Below are 9,930 nucleotides of genomic sequence, written 5' to 3'. Positions count from 1 at the left end.
TGCGTTGAGAGAGATGTATGCTAGTGCTGTTGCGGGCAACTTCTAGACCGAAAAAATATCTGAGATTGCCAAGATTCTTTATCTTAAAGGCGTGATCAAGGAGGCGTGATCAAGGAGGCGTGTAACAGTTCCAATTTCTTCAATGTTATTACCGGCAAGAACAATATCATCAACGTATACAAGGAGTGTTGTAGTAGACGACTCGGAAATCTTCAAAAACAGAGAATGATCAAATTCAAATTGTTGATAGCCATGTTGAATGAGAAAGGAAGAGAGCTTGGCAAACCACTGTCGGCTGGCTTATTTTAAGCCATAGATGGATCTTTGAAGTTTGCACACTTGGTTGGGAAAAGCAAGAGTAATGCCTGGAGGTAGAGTCATGTAAACTTCTTCATCTAAGTCAGCATGAGGAAAAACATTATTCACATCCAGTTGTTTGAGGTGCCAATTAAAGATTGCAGCTAAAGCCAAAAGTAAGCGAATCGTGGTGAGTTTTGCAACAGGGGAGAAAGTTGCAATATAATTTAATCCTTCCATTTGGGTGTATCCCTTAGCTACAAGACAAGCTTTGTAGCGGTCAAGACTTCCATCAGCGTGATACTTGATTTTATAGATCCAGCGGCAACCTATCACATGTTTATTTCGTGGCAGAGATGTGAGGGTCCAAGTGTGATTCAAGTTTAAAGCCTCCAATTTAGCTTACATGGCATCTTTCCAGCAATCATATTTTACAGCTTCAGCATAGGAATGTGGTTCGGTGATAGTGGAAATAGATGAAATAAATGATTGAAAATTGTGAGAAAAATGAGAATAAGAAAGAAAATCTTGAATAGGGTAGCGTATACCTCGATGAAGATTGGTGGAAGTTGATATGAGAGAGTGATGGTAATCTTGCAGATAAGATGGAGGATGACGAGGACGACTGGATCGCCTTAGTGAATATGTAGGTGAAATTGGTTGAACAGGATGGGGTGAAGTAACAGGAGCTGATTTAGGGGATGAAGCAGGAACGAAATCAGGAGATGGTGAATTATAAGTAAAGGAAGTTGGTGAGACAGTAGAAATATCATAACTGGTTGATGGAATGTAGATGAATGGAAAATGATCCTCATAAAAATATACATTGCGTAAGATTACAATGTTACGATTATGGAAAATTATATGCAATGTATCCTTTTGTAGCAGGTGGGATTCCAAGAAAAACACAAGGATGAGCACGTGGATCTAATTTCTTACGATGTGTAGTGGGTGTAGAAATGTAACACAAACATTCAAACACTTTCAGTGTAGAGATATCACATGTATGACCATAAAGTTTTTGAAAAGGAGTGTTATTATTCGAAACAGAGTCGGAATGATATTTACCAAATAAGTGACATGCAAAAGTGCATAACTCCAAAAGCATGAAGGTAAGTTTGAGTGAAATAGTAGAGCACGAGTAACATTAAGTAAATGTTGATGCTTGCGCTCAACAATTCCATTTTGCTTTGGAGTTTCAATGTATGATGTTTGATGTATTATGCCTTTAGATGTGAAAAAATCATGCATAGAGAACTCAGAACCATTGTTTGTGCGAATGATTTGAGCTTGAGAGTTAAATTGTTTTTCAGCAAAGACAATGAAATTAGCAATGAGTTTTCGTGTTTCAACTTTATTGTTCATTAGATTCGAATGGTCAAACTGAGGTGTTGAATCGAATCCTCAAGGGTATTTGAGGTGCTTCTATTCGGAACAACCCAAAAGCTGAAGCTTTATCCTCCCATGGGTTGAATACTTGTACAACACCAGTTATCAGGGGACGACCAATTGCACTAGGAGAAACTCTCATGAAATTCGTACTATGAGAAACGGCAGTGGAGATCGTGGCTCAGGAGCTGCAAACTAGAGATGAAGCACTCAAGCAACTTCGGTTTCATTTGGCACGAGCATAAGACACGATGGTGAAATATGCAAATCGCAAAGAAAACTAGTGACCATCAAGGTTGATGATTGGGTATACATGAAGATTCGGCCCATAGGCAGATTCTATACCAATAAGGTTGCATCCCAAACTATCTGCGAGATACTTCAGACCCTTCAAAGTAATCCAGCAGGTGGGGAATGTAGCTTTCAAGCTGATACTACTAGAGACGGCTCGAATACACCCTGTATTCCATGTGTCATGGTTAAAATTGGCAGTAGGCACGAAGCAAGTAGAGAAGGAATTGCCCATGAACTTTCTAGGGGAGGGACCAACATTCTAGCCACTCAGAATCTTAGGTTGAAGACAAAGACAACAAGGAGGGCAGATAATACCGCATATCTTAGTCGAGTGGCAAGAGGGAGGGGCCGAAGGTGCAACTTGAGAGGATGTGGTGACAATCCAGGAGCAATTCCTTGATTTTAACCTTGAGGACAATGTTAATCTTCAGGTGGGGGTAATGATAGAGGATGGAAGGTTTATGAGAGGAATAGAAGAGTTAGGAAGGAAGGAGAGAAGGGATAGTGGCTTCGAATGGTTCTAATTGAAATACAGTTAGAAGTGGCGGGAATAGAGCTCATATAAAAGAGTTATTCTTTGTTGTAAATACTTGGCTTATGAATTCTTTTGTATAGTCAGGATTTTGTTTTCCTATGGAGGGAGAACTTGGCTCCCATAGGGACATGGATACACTGTACAGAACAAAGAAATTCGATACACATTCTATCTTTGTTTCTCTATATTATTGCTCTCTGTGTGTGAGTGAGGTGTTTTCAATAGGTTTTCTCTCAAGAAACCAAACAACTCCCAACATTGTTAAAGATTTGGATCAATATTGCACTTTGCATCCCATTCTTACACCTCATCACATGTCTCTTATTGTTCCATCTAATCATGTGTCTATTAGCTCATCACAACATTCATCCTCTTTTAAATTTGTGTATGTACATATGTTTAAAAACAAAATTCAAACCTAATCCCAAACTAATCTTTCCTAAACTGAAGAAAATAAAAATAAAAACAACAAATGAAAATTAAACTAAGTGACTACGATTCATATTCACCAAACCACCAAATTGAATTACAATAAAGGTTTAATCATTTCGGACATCCCTATTTCTACACGTCTCAAATAGGTCCTCGTATTGTAAATGATCTCAATTAGGTCTCTTATTGTGAAAAATTGAATCAATTTAGACCTTGTCGTTAGTTTCATACCAACACCGTTAAAGGAGGTGACATGTGTTAGTTTGTAGTTTTTTTTAATTTTTAATTATTTTATTATTATTATTTTATTTATTTTTAATTTCTTTTAAAAAAAATTAAAAAAAAATGTCACGTGTCAAATTGATATTATGCCAAGTGGCAATGACAGTGTGACACAGTGCCACGTGTTATTGTCAGGCCACGTGTCATTGCATTAGTGTCAATTTGGTTCTTATATTTTTATTTTGTGTGTCAATTTTGTCTTAATTTTAAAAATTAAACAATTTCGTCCCTCCTCAAATTCAAACAAAATTTAAATTGTATGTAAATCTTAATAATATTTTTATTAAAATTGATATTTTTATTAAATATTTTTAACAAGATTAAGTTTAATTATATTTATATTTACTTAATCATATAAATGTTAATTATGTTATTTAAATATACTTATAACGGTTTAAAAAAAAGAGTGACATAACATGTTGGTGTGAATTTTTGTAGTGAAAATTTCCATGGAAAATCATGAAAGAAGAAATTACCTTTAATTACCGTTTTCACGAAAACTTTCTCAAATTTTTTATTTAAAAAAAAGTGAAATCTCACATTAATAATTTGTTCAATGAGCTAAACCATTTGGAAAATTCACACCACCATGTTATTTCACTGTTTTTTAAACCCTTATAGGTATATTTAAATAACATAATTAACACTTATATGATTAAGTAAATATAAATATAATTAAACTTAATCTTGTTAAAAATATAATAAAAATATCAATTTTAATAAAAAATATTTGTTAAGATTTATATACAATTTAAATTTTGTTTGAATTTGAGGAGGGACAAAATTGTTTAATTTTTAAAATTAAGACTAAATTGAGACAAAATAAAAATACAAGGATCAAATTGAGACACAATAAAATTATAGAGATGAAATTGAGACTAATGCAATGACACGTGGCCTAACAATGACACATGGCACTGTCAATGTCATGTCACACTATCATTGTCACGTGGCAATATATCAATTTGACACATGGAATTCTTTTTTATTTAAAAAAAATAAAAATAAATAAAAAATAATAATTAAAAAATTCAAAAAAACCACGAATTGACACGTGTCACCTTCTTTAACGGTGTTAGTACGAAACTAACGGCGAGGTCTAAATTGATTCAATTTTTCACAATAAGGGACCTAATCGAGAGCATTTACAATACGATGACCTATTTGAGATGATCCTACATAAATAGGGATGTCCGAAATGATTAAACCTACAATAAAATTCAAATAAACATTTCTTAGGTGAACCAAGCTACACCGTTTGATCATCACCATCACTAGTGCAGAGTTGGCCTTTAACGTCACCCAATAGACGTCCGTCCACGAAAACACCAACGTAAATAATTGACCGGTGGGGCTTTAGACATCCGTTGTGGGAGGGCCCCGACGTCTATAATATTATAAACGTCGGGGCCCCTCTAATGGACGTTTAAGTGGCTGAAAAAGTTAACTCTTCAACTACCCTGTTAGCCACTTAAACGTCCGTTGGGGAGGGGCCCAGACGCCTATAATATTATTAACGTCGGGGCCCCTCCAACGGACGTTTCAGTGGCTGACAGGATAGTTGAAGAGTTAACTTTTTCAGCCACTGAAACGTCCGTTGGAGGGACCCCGACGTTTATAATATTATAGACGTTGGGGCCCCTCTGATGACAAATTTATGAACACCGAAATACGGCGCCACAAACTTGTTTAACAATCGGCAAGTGTGACCGAATCGTTTCAAGTAATAAACTCGGTAAGACCAAGTATCGTTCTCCCAAAGGACTCACGACCTAGTTTAGTTATGTGATTCGTTGATTAGCTAAGACTTAAGAACGAAATAATTGGATTTTACTATGCAAAAGATGAAAATAAACATGTATGCATGAGTGTGATCAATGGCTAAAACAAAAGACAAGCACTTTCAATGAAATATATTGATGAATATGTTGTTGGGGGTCAATTTCATCTTATCCACTCTCATATATTTTAGGAATTCAACATTCAAGTCATCATTGTTAATGCCACTCTCTAAATTACCTTTCAAGAAGGCTTCTCCCTAATTACGAGTTCATACGATTCCTAGCATTCCTAATAATTAGTTTTTTTAGCACAGGAGCTTAAGGCAACCAATATACTATTGGGAGAAATTCCCCGGATCTAGACTTCCCCGTACGTTCCCGGATCGACAAAACCAATAATCATGCATTGAATGAGTTAAACAAAGCAAGCATTGAGCAAAGAGGAAAAACCCTAACTAATGATGAAAGAAAGCATAAGTCTTAGATTAAGATGCAAGCACAAATTCCATATATGAGAGCTTCAAAAGATTACATTGATTCCCCAACAAACATACAAGGTTTAGTTCACCATATTCATGGTGAACCTAGATGAACAATAATGAAAGAATGAAGGATAAAACCCTAGAAAGGTGAAGAGGTAGCCTGAGCATCCAAGATCCTCCTTCAAAGGGGTGGAAGAGAGAGTGTTTGCTTCGTTTCTGCCAAAGATACAAACCCTAGGACGTCCTAAAGCTTATATACTATTCTAAAATTACAGAAAATCTAGGCCCAAGCCCATAAGTGTGCCGCTCAGCGGTAAAGTACCGCTCAGCGGTGAGTGCGTGAGTAGTTTCTTCCCCTCAGCGGCCATTTTGCCCCTCAGCGGTTCCAACGTGAACTCCTGAGTGCCGCTCAGCGGTAAACTGCCGCTGAGCGGCAGTTGCGGCTTTTCCTTTTGCACTTTTTGATGTCTTTTCTGATTCCATCTCTCTCCTTCTTCACTTCTTTCACCAAATTCACCTTAAAACCTGCACAAAAACACTGAAATCAAGCATAAACCTGTCCAGCTCTCTTATTTCTGAAAATATGAATAAAAGCATGATTTCAAGCTAGTTTCTAAGTGTTAAAGATTGCTTTTAGTATCAATTTAAGCATGAAAATAACAGTTTTTCAACTGTTATCACCCTCCACAACGAACGTTTAAGTTGCTGACAGGGTAGTTGAAGAGTTAACTTTTTCAGCCACTGAAACGTCCGTTGGAGGGGCCCTCGATGTCTATAATATTATAAATGTCGGGGCCATGATAACGGACGTCTAAAACCCCCCGCGAATATGAATATTTAAATCCAAAAGAGGTCATATTAGTTATGGCCCCGACGTTTATAATATTATAAACGTCGGGGCCCCCTAGTACCCGACGTCTAGTGCCATTTATACTAAAATGGCGAACTCGCGAGGAGTTACGCTCACTGTTCATCGTCTTCCCCGCGATTTCTCTCTGCGGCATTGCATTTTCAGGTGCGTTTTCTCTATTTTGGACCGTTTAAATTTACTTTTAATCCGATTAAATTGCTCTGTGATGAAATATCTTTGATTTGAACCGATTAAAAATCGTTTTCTGTGGTTTTTGTGCAGTTTCTTGCGTATTCTTGGGTGACATTTTTGACTCTTTTTGGCCTACGTTTTAGGTCGTGCACTCCTCGATTTCCCTCCATTTCATTTGGAATCTGCTAAAAAGGTTAGCTTCTTCGTTGATAATTTTTTTGTATGCATGTTATTGGGTTTTGTGTATGCATGTTTTTGACTTTAAGGTCTGCATGTGTTATTGGCTTTTGAATATGCATATATTAGTTGTGTTATTATAATTGACTTGTTAGATTATAAGTATCAAATCATTGAGTGAAACTTAGTTCCCGTTTGAAATTTAACACAAACGATTAATCTTTTAATCATTTGTATTAAATTTTGAATTGTCCGATTGGACAGTTTGAGAAAATTAATTTTCATAATTTGCAATAACATGTTAGTTGGAGTTTATGGATAAGATTGATAAAATTTCGGTTCAGTATTTGTGTTGTTCTTCGGATGCATATTTGATTGTGGTCATCGTTGACTACTCTCATTTCGTGTATTTCGGAGACCAATGCGAAATGCTCCCGAAATCTTATCAAACTTATGATGTAGACTTCTTTGCACGTGTCTTAGCAAATTATGAAAAATAATTTTTTTGAATGGGTAGGGCCTAACCTTGTGAGAGTTAAAAACTTAAATTGATGATTTTACGAACATAGTATGGATCGAAGCTGGATGAATGAACACTGCATCAGTGAAGAATATGATAAAGGTGTTTCGGAGTTCTTGCAATACGTTGAACAAAATGCTAAGTCTGTGAACGGGACATATTTTTGTCCTTATGTTCGTTGTCTTAATCAAATACGGCAAGACTTAGGCAATGTGCGTGACCATCTATTCATGTTCGGCATAATGAGGACTTATACCATTTGGACTTGTCATGGAGAAGTATTGGACCAGCCTACCATGTCACGAGGAAGGAATTATGTGGAAGAATGGATGAGTGATCATTTAGAGGACATGATACGTGATGTCGGTGAAGATAATTTTGGAAGAGCTAATTTGTATGATTCTCTTATAAATGATTCAGAGCAATTGTTGTTCCCCGGATGCTCGAACTTTACACGTCTGTCTGCAACTTTAAAGTTGTTTAGTTTAAAAGCAAGGAATGGATGGACCGATAAAAGTTTCACCGAGTTGTTGGAGTTGTTGAAGGAGATGCTTCCAGAAAATAATACTCTACCTATTCGTAATTATGAGGCAAAAGTTTTTTTTATGTCCAATGGATCTTGAATATCAAAAGATACATGCTTGTCCTAATGATTGTGTTTTGTACACAAAGGAGTTTGTTTCGCTAAAGTATTGTCCAACATGTGGTTTATCCCGTTTTAAAAAGAAATCTGACAGAAACACTGCTAATGAAGGTAATGATGGTGCACCTGCTAAGGTGATGTGGTATTTGCCTATAATACCTAGGTTCAAATGTATGTTCTCTGTTAAAGAAGATGCAAAGAACCTTAAATGACACTTTGACGAAAGAAAGTGCGATAATCTTCTTCGACACCCTGCTGATTCACCACAATGGAAAAAGATTGATGAAAAATTTCCAGAATTTGGTGCAGATCCAAGAAACTTAGACTTGCACTTGAACCTGATGGTATGAATCCTTATGGAAACTTAAGTAGCAAACACAGTTCATGGCCAGTTATGTTGATGATTTACAATCTTTCTCCTTTGTTGTGCATGAAGAGAAAATATGTGATGTTGTCCATGATGATATAGGGTCCTAGACAACTTGGAAATGACATTGATGTTTACTTAAAACCTTTAATTGATGATTTGAAATTGTTGTGGGAAGAAAGGGTCGACGTGTTTGATTCACATGTTGAGGAACAGTTCTGTTTGCGTGCAATTTTGTTTTGCACTATAAATGATTTCCCAACGTATGGAAACTTGAGCGGTTATAGTGTTAAAGGTCATTTTGCATGTCCCATATGTGAAGAAAACACTAGTTACCTTCAATTGAAGCATGGACAAAAGACGGTATATACAACACATCGAAAATTCCTTCCTCGTAATCACCCTTATCGTAGATTGAAAAAAGCATTTAATGAAAGTGCTGAGCATGAGGTTGTGTGCAGACCCCGAAATGGTGAACAGGTGTAGAACGAAGTCAAAAACATTGACATTGTGTTTGGAAAACATCATAAAAGTACCTTTGCAAAAAACATTTGGAAGAAACGATCAATATTTTTTAAGCTTCCATATTGGTGTCAACTTGATGTTAGACATTGTATTGATGTGATGCACATTGAAAAAAATGTTTGTGACAGTGTCATCGGAACTTTATTAACGTTAAAGGGAAGAGCAAAGACGGAATAAAAGCACGACAAGATTTGGCTGACATGGGAATCCGATCTGAGTTACATCCACAGATAATAGGAAGACGCACCTATCTGCCCCCAACCTGTCACACACTTTCTAAAAAAGAAAAACAAAGTTTTTGTAACTGTTTAAGAAGTGTGAAGGTTCCACAAGGTTATTCTTCAAATATTAGTAACCTTGTTTCTATGCAAGAGTTAAAGTTAGTTGGTTTAAAGTCTCACGATTGTCATGTATTGATGCAACAATTGTTACCTGTTGTTATTCGAGGCATATTACCTCCTTCTGTTAGGGGTATTCTGACAAGTTTGAGTTTGTTCTTTAATGCCATTTGCAAGAAAGTTGTTGACCCTTAAGGTTTAGATGAATTGGAAAATGAAGGAATAAGACTACTATGTCAATTGGAGATGTATTTTCCACCTTCTTTTTTGATATCATGGTACATTTGATTGTTCATCTAGTCAGAGAAATTCAAATATGTGGGCCGGTCTTCTTAAGGTGGATGTACCCAGTTGAAAGATACATGAAGATCTTAAAGGGATATGTCAAGAATTAGTATGTACCAGAAACTTCAATCATAGAGCGATACGTTGCAGAGGAGGCCATTGAATTTTGTTCAAGTTATATGCCATCTTGTGAACCAGTGGGTCTTCCCAAGAGCAGACATGAAGGAAAATGTGAAGGTAAGGGTGTTCGAGGTGTTAGAATTCAAAGTGTTAGCAGAAAAGAAGTTGACCAAGCTCATTTGTACATCTTAAACAACACTATTGATGTGATTCCTTACATTTCTGACCACGTTAATGAAATAAAGGCAGCAAACCCAAGAATGAGTGAAAAATGGCATCTTAATGAACATGTGAAAACCTTCTTACAATGGTTTAAGAAAAAGATTTATGCGACTCCACATGTTTCTGAAAGTTTATTGAGGTTATCTCGTGGGCCGAACACAAATGTTATTACATATGGTGGGTACTATATAAACAATAT

Source organism: Vigna umbellata, chromosome 6 (assembly GCF_029865625.1).
Source record: "Vigna umbellata cultivar VRB3 chromosome 6, Vumbellata_1.0, whole genome shotgun sequence".
Taxonomy (NCBI): domain Eukaryota; kingdom Viridiplantae; phylum Streptophyta; class Magnoliopsida; order Fabales; family Fabaceae; genus Vigna; species Vigna umbellata.
This window is presented reverse-complemented; position numbering follows the sequence as displayed.